The sequence below is a fragment of the Rhinopithecus roxellana genome, chromosome 1 (assembly GCF_007565055.1).
Source record: "Rhinopithecus roxellana isolate Shanxi Qingling chromosome 1, ASM756505v1, whole genome shotgun sequence".
Classification (NCBI taxonomy): domain Eukaryota; kingdom Metazoa; phylum Chordata; class Mammalia; order Primates; family Cercopithecidae; genus Rhinopithecus; species Rhinopithecus roxellana.
The window spans coordinates 186,418,220-186,430,317 of NC_044549.1; positions in this window are offsets into that span (position 1 = coordinate 186,418,220).

Genomic DNA, 12,098 nt, shown 5'->3' on the forward strand with positions numbered 1-12,098 from the left:
TGTCAACTGATCTTTGACAAAGCAGCAAAGGCAATACAGTGGAGAAAAGATAGTTTTTCAACAAATGGTGATGAAACAACTGAACATCCACATGCGAAAAAAATGAATCTAGACAGACACAGACCTTACAACCTTCATAAAAGTTAACCTAAAATGGATCGCAGACCTAAATGTAAAACACAAAACTATAAAACTCCTAAAAGATAGCACAAAAGAAAATCTAGATGTCCTCAGGTTTGGCAATGACCTTTTAGATACAACACTAAAGGCATGATCTACAAAAAAAAAGAATTCATAAGCTTGACTTCATTAAAATTATTTCTCCTCCATGTAAGACACTGTCAAGAGTTTTTTAAAGCAACAAACGTATAGAAAATATTTGTAAAAGACATATCTGATAAGTGACCGTTATCCGAAATATACAAAAACTCTTAAAACTCACAATAAGAACATAAATAATCTGATTTTAAAATGGACCAGGTCGGGCGTGGTGGCTCATGCCTGTAATCCCAGCACTTTGGAAAGCCAAGGCTGGTGGATCATTTGAGGTCAGGAGCTTGAGACCAGCCAGGCTAACATAGCAAAACCCTGTCTCTACTAAAAATACAAAAATTAGCCAGGCATGGTGGCACATGCCTGTAATTCCAGTTATTGGGGGGCTGAGGCAGGAGAATCACTTGAATCTGGGAGGCGGAGATTGCAGTGAGCCAAGATCGTGCCACTGCACTCCAGCCCGGGCAACAGAGCGAGACTCCATCTCAAAAAATAAATAAATAAAATAAAATAAAATAAATAAAAATAAAAATGGACCTAAGTCCTTAATAGATATCTCACCAAAGAAAATATGCAGATAGTGAATAAGCATATGAAAAGATGCTCCACATCATATGTAATTAGGGAATTGCAAATTAAAACTGTAATGAGATCCACTACACACCAATTAGAATGACTAAAATCCAAAACACTGACAACAAATGCTTAGCAAGGATGTGGGGAAACAGGACCTATCATTCCTTGCTATGGGAATGCAGAATGATGTAGCCACTTTGGAAGACAGTTTGGTAGTTTCTTACAAAACTAAATATACTGTTAACATGCAATTCAGCAGTCACAGTCCTGGGTATTAACCCAAGGGTGCTAAAAGCTTGTGTCCACACAAAAACCTACACATGGATATTTTTAGCAGTTTTATTCACAACTGCCAAAACTTGAAAGCGACCAAATGTCCTTCGGGAGGTGAATGGATAAACTGTGGTACTTCCAAGCAATGAAATAGTATTGAATGCTAAAAAGAAATGAGTTGTCAAGCCATGCAAAGACATGTAGACACAAATGCATATTGCAAAGTAAAATGGCCAGTCTGAAAATGCTACATGCTTTGTGTTTCCAACTATATGACATTCTGGAAAATGCAAAACTATGGAGATAGTAAAAAGATCAGTGGTTACCAGGGTTTCGGGGAAGAAGAGATGAATAGACAGAGCATACAGGATTTCTAGGGCAATGAAACTACTCTATATGATACTACAATGGTGGGTACATGTGACTCTACATTTATCCAAACCCCTAGAATATACAATACCAAGACTGAACCCCAATTAGGGACTTTGAGTGATAATGATGTAGCAATGTAAGTTTGTCAGTCATAACAAATGTACTACTCTGGTGGAGGATGTTGATATAGGAAAGATTATGCATGTGTGAAGGTAGGGGGTATGTGGGAAATCTCTATACCTTCCTTTCAATTTTGTTGTAAATCTAAAACTGCTCTAAAAATAATGTCTTTTTAAAAAAGCAGTTAGAGGTGGAGAAATGCATGTTACATACAAGGAACAAAGACATGGATGACAGCAGATTTCCTATCAGAAACAATACAAAAAAGAAGGCAGTAAGGCAACATTTGAAAGTGAAAAACAACAAGAACTATCAACATAGAATTCTACCCCCTGTGAAAATATCTTTGAAATTTGAAGGCAAAATAAAGACTTTTTTAAAGATATACAAAAGGTGAAATAATTTATCACAAATAGATTTTCAGTACAAGTAATATTAAAATAAGTCCTTCAGGCAATAGAAAAATTATATGAGGAAATATGGACTGACACAAGGGAAAGAAGAACACCAGAAATGAGTATATATGAGTAAATATACAAAGGTTTAAAAACAAAACTTAAAAAATTTTTCAAATACAATCATTGCTTAAATAAAAATCAAAACAATGTAGTGTGGAGGTTATAACATATATAAAAGTAAAATATATGACTAAATAGCATGAATGTTGTGAGGGAAGCAATGGAAGTATATGATCATAAGGTCCTTATACTATATGTAAAGTGGTATATCACTTGAAGGCAAAAACTCATAACTTAAAGGTATGTATTATAACCCTTAAGTATCCACCAAAATGACACAACTGAGCTTATAGCTAGTAAGACAACAAAGGAGGTAAAAATAGAATCATAAAAATATTAAATTATTCTACAAGAAGTCAGAAAAGGAAGAAATGGCGAACAAAAAACTGATGAGAAAAATAGAAAAAAGAAATCTGTATCAGTGACTTAAAATTGACCATATCAACAAGCAAAAACCAAAATGGGGAGAAAATGGAGAACAGATAGACAAAATAAACAAAAAAAAAACACAAAAAAGCTCTCAGTAATTGTATTATCGTGAGACTTGTGTGTGAATAATGTAGTCAAAATAAACGAGTGATTACAGAGTATTCTAATTCTATCATAACCTAGGTCCTTGAAAATCAGGATAGAAATATATCCAAATTTCCAATAGAAATATCTGCGGTGGATAGAAATATATCCAATACAGAAAAGGTTAAGCAAAACACTCTATAGACCTGAATTTGAATTATAAGTATCAGAATGAACTTGGGATGTTTTGCTGTGTGTGTGTGTGTGTGTGTGTACATTTCCTAGCTATTATTGAAGAAGCCTACAAACAATGGCCAATCCAGTAGCAATTAGCCATCCTTTAACCCAAAAAGATTGTGGTTTTGAAATATCTCTAAGAAAAACTAAGGCTTTTAGGGCCAGGCGCGGTGGCTCATGCCTGTAATCCTAGAACTTTGGGAGGCCGAAGGGAGTGGATCACGAGGTCAGGAGATCGAGACCATCCTGGCTAACACAGTGAAACCCCGTCTCTACTAAAACTACAAAAAATTTTTAAAAATTGGTATTGGGCACCTGTAGTCCCAGCTACCTGGGAGGCTGAGACAGGAGAATGGCATGAACCCGCGAGGTGGAGCTTGCAGTGAGCCAAGATCACGCCACTGCACTCCAGCCTGGGCAACACAGAAAAAAAAAGAAAAAGAAAAATTAGAGCTTTTAGAGGGAAATACTTCATTCAAGGCCTGAGGCAGGAAAAGTACATGATGAATCTAGAATATATTTTCACACCAGATAGCAAGAAAGCTAGTAGGGTCATATCAAATGATTCAGGAACCAACTTGAGGAGGCTTCTACTGAACAAAAATAGGATACTTTTAGTTTTATAAGGCATAATCATTGCAATTGATCAAAACTCTTCAAATACATTTAAAATCATAGACTCATGATATTTTTTAAAAACCTAATTGACCAGTTTTGGATCATGATAGATACCCAAATCACTATCTTGAAAATTGGTAAGAGAGAGAACCAAAGATTTATTTTATATTTCCTATATAAAATTGTACTTGTGGTTACTGACAGTAAAAACAGCAATTATAAAAATATTTCAACTTACAGATGTATGTAAAAGCATTCCAACTAATACATGGCAAAGAAATTACTGAGTTAGAATATTACAATGTTGCAACTCCCAGTAAAAAATGGTTCTAGGCATTGGACATCAACAGCTGCTAATATCAAAAAACGAGTGAAAACCAGGCATTATTTGCCTCCTGATGAATGAACACAGCACCACCTATGGACTTTTCAAAGGGATTATACCTCAATCCAATAAAGCCTCTGGCTCCAGCTGCTGATTTGCAGGTAATACAGCCAATAGAGAAATGTGTTAAACTGTATCAAGAGCAAAATCCAGACTGCGGGAAACCACACATCAGAAGTTCCAGTGCCTTAATCTGAAAAAATTGTAAAGAAAACAAAGAATGGAGGGGATTCCTGAAGATTAAAAGATACTTTAAGGCTGGGCACACTGGCTCATGCCTGTAATCCCAGCACTTTGGGAGGCCAAGGTGGGCAGATCACTTGAGGTCAGAGGTTCAAGATCAGCATGGCCAACATGGTGAAACCCCATTTCTACTAAAAATGCAAAATATTAGCTGGTCGTAGTGGTGTGTGCCTGTAGTATCGCTTTTCAGGAAGCTGAGGCAGGAGAATCCGGGAGGCAGAGGTTGCAGTGAGTGAAGATCGTGCCACTGCTCTCCAGCCTAGGCCACAGAGTGAAACTCCATCTCAAAAAAAAAAAAAAAATGCTTTAAAGATATAGCAATTTTTGAATATACAATACTAAACTGTAGTGATTAGGATTGTACATGGATGGAAAACTGAAGAAACACAAAGAAGTGATTACTGTAAAAGACAGGATAATGGATAAAGAAGGAAGGGAGGGAGTTGAGATAAGAATGGGGCATATAGAAGGTCTTCTGGGATGACTGGCAAAGTTCTAGCCACCCAGGTAACCTGGGTGGTAATTACAGGAGTATTCACCTCATAATAATTCAGTAAGCCATATACTTGTGTTGTAGAATATTCTGATTCTGTGTTTTATTATATTTTATTATTTTATTATATAAAAAGACCTGCCAGGCACGATGGCTCACACCTGTAATCCCAGCACTCTGGGAGGCCGAGGCGGGTGGATCACTTGAGGTCAGGAGTTCAAAACCAGCCTGGCCAACATGGTGAAACCCTATCCCTACTAAAAATACAAAACTTAGCCGGGTACAGTGGCACATGCCTATAATCCCAGCTACTCGGGAGGCTGAGGCAGGAGAACTGTTTGAACCCAGGAGGTGGAGGCTGCAGTGAGCTGAGATCATGCCACTGCACTATAGCCTGGGTGACAGAGCCAGACTCCATCTCAAAAAGAAAAAAAAAAAGGCCTAATGATTACAGAATCTTTAAGGGTAAGTCAGAGACAATGAAAAGCAAAATTATAAATTCCCTATTATATAGAAACTTCTACAAATCAATAAGAAATTTATATTTAATTCAATAAAAAAACAGGCAAAAATTGGCCAGGTGCAGTGGTTCACATCTGTAATCCCAGCACTTTGGAAGGTTGAGGAGGGAGGATCCCTTGAGCCAGGAATTTGAGACCAGCGTGGGCTACGTATTGAGACTCCATCTCTACAAAAAATTTTTTAAAATTAGCCAGGCATGGTGGTGTGCACCTAGTAATCTCAGCTACTTGGGAGGCCGAAGCAGGAGCACCACTTGAGCCCAGGAGTTCAAGGCTACAGTGATTTATGATGACACCACTGTACTCCAGCAGCCTGGGTGGCAAAGTGAGACCCCATCCCTAAAAAGAAAAAAATATATATGACTAGGCAGTTAACAGTAAAAGATAAGCAAAGGCTTATAAAATTTAATAATATAAGGTGTTGGGGAAGATGTGGAGAAACATACATTCCTGGAAGCATAAATCTGTATCAGCTTCTGCAGAGGGGAGTTGAGCTGTACAGACCAAAATTACAAACCAACATATCCTTTTTTTTTTTTTTTTTTTTTTTTTGAGACAGGATCTCACTCTGTCACCCAGGCTAGAGCACAGTGGCATGATCTCGGCTCACTGCAACCTCCACCTCCTGAATTCAAGCAATTCTTGTGCCTCAGCCTCCCCAGTAGCTGGGATTACAAGTGCATGCCACCATGCCCAGCTAATTTTTGTATTTTTATTAGAGATGGGGTTTTGCCATGTCGGCCATGCTGGTCTCGAACTCCTGGCCTCAAGTGATCTACCCATCTCAGCCTCCCAAAGTACCAGGATTACAGGTGTAAGCCAGGCCTGACTAGCAATTCTAATACCAGGAATTTATCCTGGAGATCCAGTTACACATAGGTAAAATGACATTTTCATTGTTTGTATTATCAAAGGGTTAGAAACAACCTAATGTATATCGGTAGGAACTGGTTTAATAAGATACATTTATATAATGTACCCACAAAAAAACAAAAAAGACTTTTGTGTATGGACATGGAATCTTCTCCAAGATATATTGATTGTTAAAGTGGAAAAAAAGTAAAGTAACAAATAGAATATATATTGCCACCATATTCCTCAAAAGAGAGGAGAAAAAGATAAATTCAACTTACAATGTTGATTGACTCTAGAGAGAGGAACTGGGTGACTGGAAGACAGAGATAAAATAGATATGTTCTATCGTGTGAATATATGAATAATTCAAAAAAAGAAAATTTAAAGAAAACCAAATGAATATCCCAACAATGACTGATGAACACAAGCTTGTGATGAGAGTTCAGAATTTTGATACAGGTATTACTGAAAAATTCAGGAAATCACCAGCAATTTCCCACTTTGGACTCAGTAAGTCAGTAAGTGGAGAAGCTCAAAATGGACAAAGAAAAGCAACTGAAGGGCCAGGCATGGTGGCTCAGGTCTGTAATCCCAGCACCTTGGGAGGCTGAAGTGGGAGGATCTCGAGGTCAGGAGTTCCAGACCAGCCTGGCCAACATGGAGAAATTCCATCTCTACTAAAAATACAAAAATTAATTCAGCGTGGTGGCAGGCACCTGTAATCTCCGGAGGCTGAGACAGAAGAATCACTTGAACCCAGAAGGCTGAGGTTGCCATGAGTCAAGATTGCACTACTGCACTTCAGCCAGGGGCAACAGAGCAAGGCTCCATCTTGAAAAAAAAAAGAAAAGAAAAGCAACTGAAATGCTTTGGAATCCTTTGATAATCTCACCTAGCCTTCCTTCTCCACATTTTATGTGTTAATAATAAATATAGTGGTTATATCAACATTTCACAGTGTTCTTTCTTGTATCAGTACCTTTATCTACTTTAAAGAATTGATGTTGAGGCCGGGTGTGGTGGCTCACGCCTGTAATCCCAGCACTTTGGGAGGCCAAGGTGGGCAGATCACAAGGTCAGAGTTTGAGACCCACCTGGCCAACATGGTGAAACCCCTGTCTCTACTAAAAATACAAAAATTAGCTGGGCATGGTGGTGGGCGCCTATAATCCCAGCTACTTGGGAGGCTGAGGCAGGAGAATCATGAACCCCGGAGGTGGAGGTTGCAGTGAGCTGAGATTGCACCACTGCACTCCAGACTGGGTGACAGGGTGAGACTCGGTCTCAAAAAAAAAAAAAAAGAATTGATGTTGAATGTCCTACGTAATTTCACTTCTATAATTCATGTTAAAATTTTACTTTTCCGGCCGGGCGCGGTGGCTCAAGCCTGTAATCCCAGCACTTTGGGAGGCCGAGACGGGCGGATCACGAGGTCTGGAGATCGAGACCATCCTGGCTAACACAGTGAAACCCCGTCTCTACTAAAAAATACAAAAAACTAGCCGGGCGTGGTGGCGGGTGCCTGTAGTCCCAGCTACTCGGGAGGCTGAGGCAGGAGAATGGCGTAAACCCGGGAGGTGGAGCTTGCAGTGAGCTGAGATCCGGCCACTGCACTCCAGCCTGGGCGACAGAGTGAGACTCCGTCTCAAAAAAAAAAAAAAAAAAAAAATTTTACTTTTCCGATTTGTTAAATTACCAGAATGGCATGAACACTTTCTCTCAAGCAGTTTGGGATCACTGGCAGTTGTTAACTGACAACTTTATAATGTTATTCTATCACATCCAGAACCATGGACTATTTCTTCATTTATGTAAATATTAAAATACTATTTTTAATATAACTTAAAATTTTTCTTTATTGATGTCTACTTATTTTTTGAACCATTAATTTCCAGAAATGTTATCATATTTGTTCTTGCTATTTCATTTGCTCTCATTTTTTCTTACTGGTTATTGCTTTTCTTTTTTTTTTTTTTTTTTTTTTTTTTTTGAGACGGAGTCTTGCTCTGTAGCCCAGGCTGGAGTGCAGTGGCCGGATCTCAGCTCACTGCAAGCTCCGCCTCCCGGGTTTACGCCATTCTCCTGCCTCAGCCTCCGGAGTAGCTGGGACTACAGGTGCCCGCCACCTCGCCCGGCTAGTTTTTTGTATTTTTAGTAGAGATGGGGTTTCACCGGGTTAGCCAGGATGGTCTCGATCTCCTGACCTCGTGATCCACCCGTCTCGGCCTCCCAAAGTGCTGGGATTACAGGCTTGAGCTACCGTGCCCGGCCCTGATTTTTTTTTTTTTTTTTCGAGGCAGAGTCTTGCTCTGTTGCCAGGCTACAGTGCAGTGGTACAATCTCGGCTCACTGCAACCTCTGCCTCCTGGCCAACCCTTACACTTCTTATTTTCGTTTCATAGTTTATACTTTTGACCAAGACCTCCAATAAGAATATTAAACAATACTTGTAAGTCAAATTTCCACTTATATTCCTTTCATTTGTCACACTACTATAATTAGAATTTCACTATTATTGGTGTGATTATTTTATTAACATTAAGTTATCTCATTGTACTATAAGCTCCATGAAGGCAGGAGTTATACCTGGTTTTTCTCATCCATTATATCCCTGGTATAGTGCCTGGGACATATTTATCTCAGTAAATATTTCTCGCATGAATAAATGAGTGGTCTAGGATGATAACGAAAAATTGAAGAAAATAACAGGTGAGGGCCTTCTATTTCTTCCCTTGCACTTTCCCCCCACTCCAATACAAGCTCATTAACACTCACAGTATATGTATAAGTCAGGATATTTTGGTTGCAAACACCAAAACTCACTCTGGCTAAATTAAACAACTGGGAAATTTACTGGAAGGAGGTAAGGTAATGGGGGATTGGTGATTAGAAGATGAAAGGAAGGCTGAAAAACTAGGCTAAGAAAGGAGAAATCCTGAGAATGTAGAACAGATAGTAGAAATTACTCAATAGTTTTGTCAAGCTACTGCCACTGGTATTAATGAGCACCAACCATTTTCATCTCTTTATCTCTCTGATCAAGATTTGTATTCCAAGGAAGGAGCATCCAACTGGTACAACTTGAGTCATGTGACTTCCCACAAACGGGCAAGAGCTGGACACTAGTGCAGTAAAGGTGACTCTCAAAAAAATAAGATGTGGTACCAGTAGTAGAAAGAGGAATGGAGGTTTACAGGCCAAAAATCAATGACTTCCACAACTTCCGCCACTTTAAAGGTTCACCTGAGATAGTACCAATTCAAATAATTGGATAAACTAGAAACTAAAAAAAAAAAAAAAGAGTTGGGGAGGGATAAGAGGATAAAGGGGTTCAGAATGAAAGCAAGACATCTTTGAGTATACTTTCCCATATAGTTTTGACTTTTGAAACATGAAAATGTTTTATAAATTCAAAACTAAAAGAAAAAAAGCAGAAGGTGAACTTTCTTATTGGCAGAAAATATATTGTATTAGTCCATTTTCACACTGCTATAAAGAATACCTGAGACTGGGTAATTTATGTAGGAAAGAGATTTAACTGACTCACAGTTCTGCAAGACTGGGGAGGATGCAGGAAACTTACAATCATGGCAGAAGGAGAAGCAGGCACATCATACACGGTGGCAGGCAAGAGAGAAAGAGAAGGAGGAACTGTCAAACACTTACAAAAACCGACAGATCTCATGATAATTCACTCACTATCGTGAGAACAGCTTGGGGGAAACCACCCCCATGATTCAATCATCTCCCACTATGTCCCTCCCTCTATGTGTGGGGATTATGGGGATTACAATTTAAGATGAAATTTGGGTAGGGACGCAGAGCCAAACCATATCTTATATACTATTCTGCATCTGGCTTTTTTCACTTATAACCTAGAACTCACTCCGTATCAGTTTATAAGAATCTCTCACATTCTTCTTTCTTTAAGTGTACAATTCAGTGTTTCCTTTTTTTTTTTTTTTTTTTTTTTTTTTTTTTTTTTTTTTTTTGAGACAGAGTCTCGCTCTGTTGCTGGGCTGGAGTACAGTGGTTCAATCTCGGCTCACTGCAACCTCCACCTCCTGGGTTCAAGCAATTCTCCTGCCTCAGCCTCCTGAGTAGCTGGGACTACATGCCTGTAATTAACCACTACATCCAGTTAATTTTTGTATATTTTTTTTTAACCTTGAGACAGAGTCTCACTGTAGCCCAGGCTGGAGTGCAGTGGCGCGATCTTGGCTCACAGCAACCTCTGCCTCCCAGGTTCAAGTGATTCTCCTGCCTCAGTCTCCCAAGTCACTGGGACTACAGGCGTGCGCCACCACACCCAGCTAATTTTTATATTTTTAATAGAGACAGGGTTTCACCATGTTGGCTAGGATGGTCTCGATATCTTGACCTCGTGATCTGCCCACCTCAGCCTCCCAAAGTGTTGGGATTACAGGCATGAGCCACCGTGGCTGGCCTATATATTTTTTTTAGTAGAGACAGGGTTTCACCATGTTGGCCAGGATGGCCTTGATCTCTTAACCTAGTGATCTGCCCGCCTCAGCCTCCCAAAGTGCTGGGATTACAGGAACGAGCCATCGTACGCAGCCACAATTCAATGTTTTCAATATATTCAGAGTTGTGTAACCATCACCATAATCTAGTTTGAGATCTTATTCATCACCCCCAAAAGAAACCCTGTATTCATTAGCAGTTATTCCTCATTATTCCCTACTCCCTTCCTTCAGCCCTAGGCAACCAATAATCTACTTTCTATCTCTATAGATTTGTCTAATTTGAACATTTCATATAAATGGAGTCTTACATGTGGATTTTTGTGTCTGGCTTCTTTCACTTAGCATAATGTTTTCAAAGTTCATCCACCTAGCATTTATCAGTACTTCATTCCTTTTTACTGCTGTGTAATATTTCATTGTATAGATATACCACATTTTATCCATTCATTGATTGATAGACATTTGGGTTATTTCTACTTTTTGGCTAACATGAATAATGCTGTTATAAATATTCATGTATAAAATTTCATGTATCACATTCTTCTATTTTTTAAGGCTTCATCTTATTCCTTTGGGTGTTTGTTCAACTAGTCCTCTCCTGGTGAACATTTAGGTTATTTCCAATCTTATGCTACTACAAATAATGCTACAATGAATAACCTTGTGCTTATGCTTTTTTTTTTTTAATTTGTGGACATATATCATTAGGACATATTCCTAGAACTGGGATTACTGGGTCTATATAGTTTATAGTTTGGGAAGATAAGCACTTTGTTGGTGATGAGTAGCAAGTGTATATCACCAGATTGTCATTTACCTTTTAACTTTGTTTATGGTATGTTTTCTTTGCCATGCAAAAGTTATCTATTTTTATATATAGGCAAAATGTATCAGTCTTTTCCTGTGTTTGCATTTTAAGATACAGTTACAGAGGTTTTCCTTCGTTCCAGGTTATAAGGAAATTTATCTGTGTTTTCATCTGGTATTTATAGGGTTTCCTTTTTCACATTTAGATCTCTGATCTCTTTGGAGTTTATTATGGTATATAAAGTATAAACCCAAGTTTCTTTCCAAATAAATATCCATATATCCAACTCTATTTATTAAAAATGTCATCTTAGCAGGTGCAGTGGCTCATGCCTGTAATCCTAGCACTTTGGGAGGCCAAGATGGGAGGATTGCTTGAGGCCAGGAGTTCAAGATCAACGTGGACAACATAGTGAAACCCATCTCTACAAAAAAAGTTTAAAAAATTAGCCAAGAGGGGTGGTACATGCCTGTAGTCTTAGCTACTCAGGAGGCTGGGATGGGAGGACTGCTTGAGCTTAGGGATTTGAGGCTGCAGTGAGCTATGATCACACTACTCCACTCCAGCCTGGGTAACAGAGCAATATCCTGTCTCTGAAAAAACAAACAAAAACATTCTTTTTCCTCAGTAATTTGAGATGTCACTTAATACTAAAACTTTATATACATTTGGGCCTATTTCCAGTCTTTCTGGTCCATTGATCTGTCCAATGCACCAATACTACACAGTACTACATTGTTTTAATTATACAGGAATTTTTTTTTTTTTTTTAGACAGTTTTGCTCTATCACCTAGGCAGGAGTTCA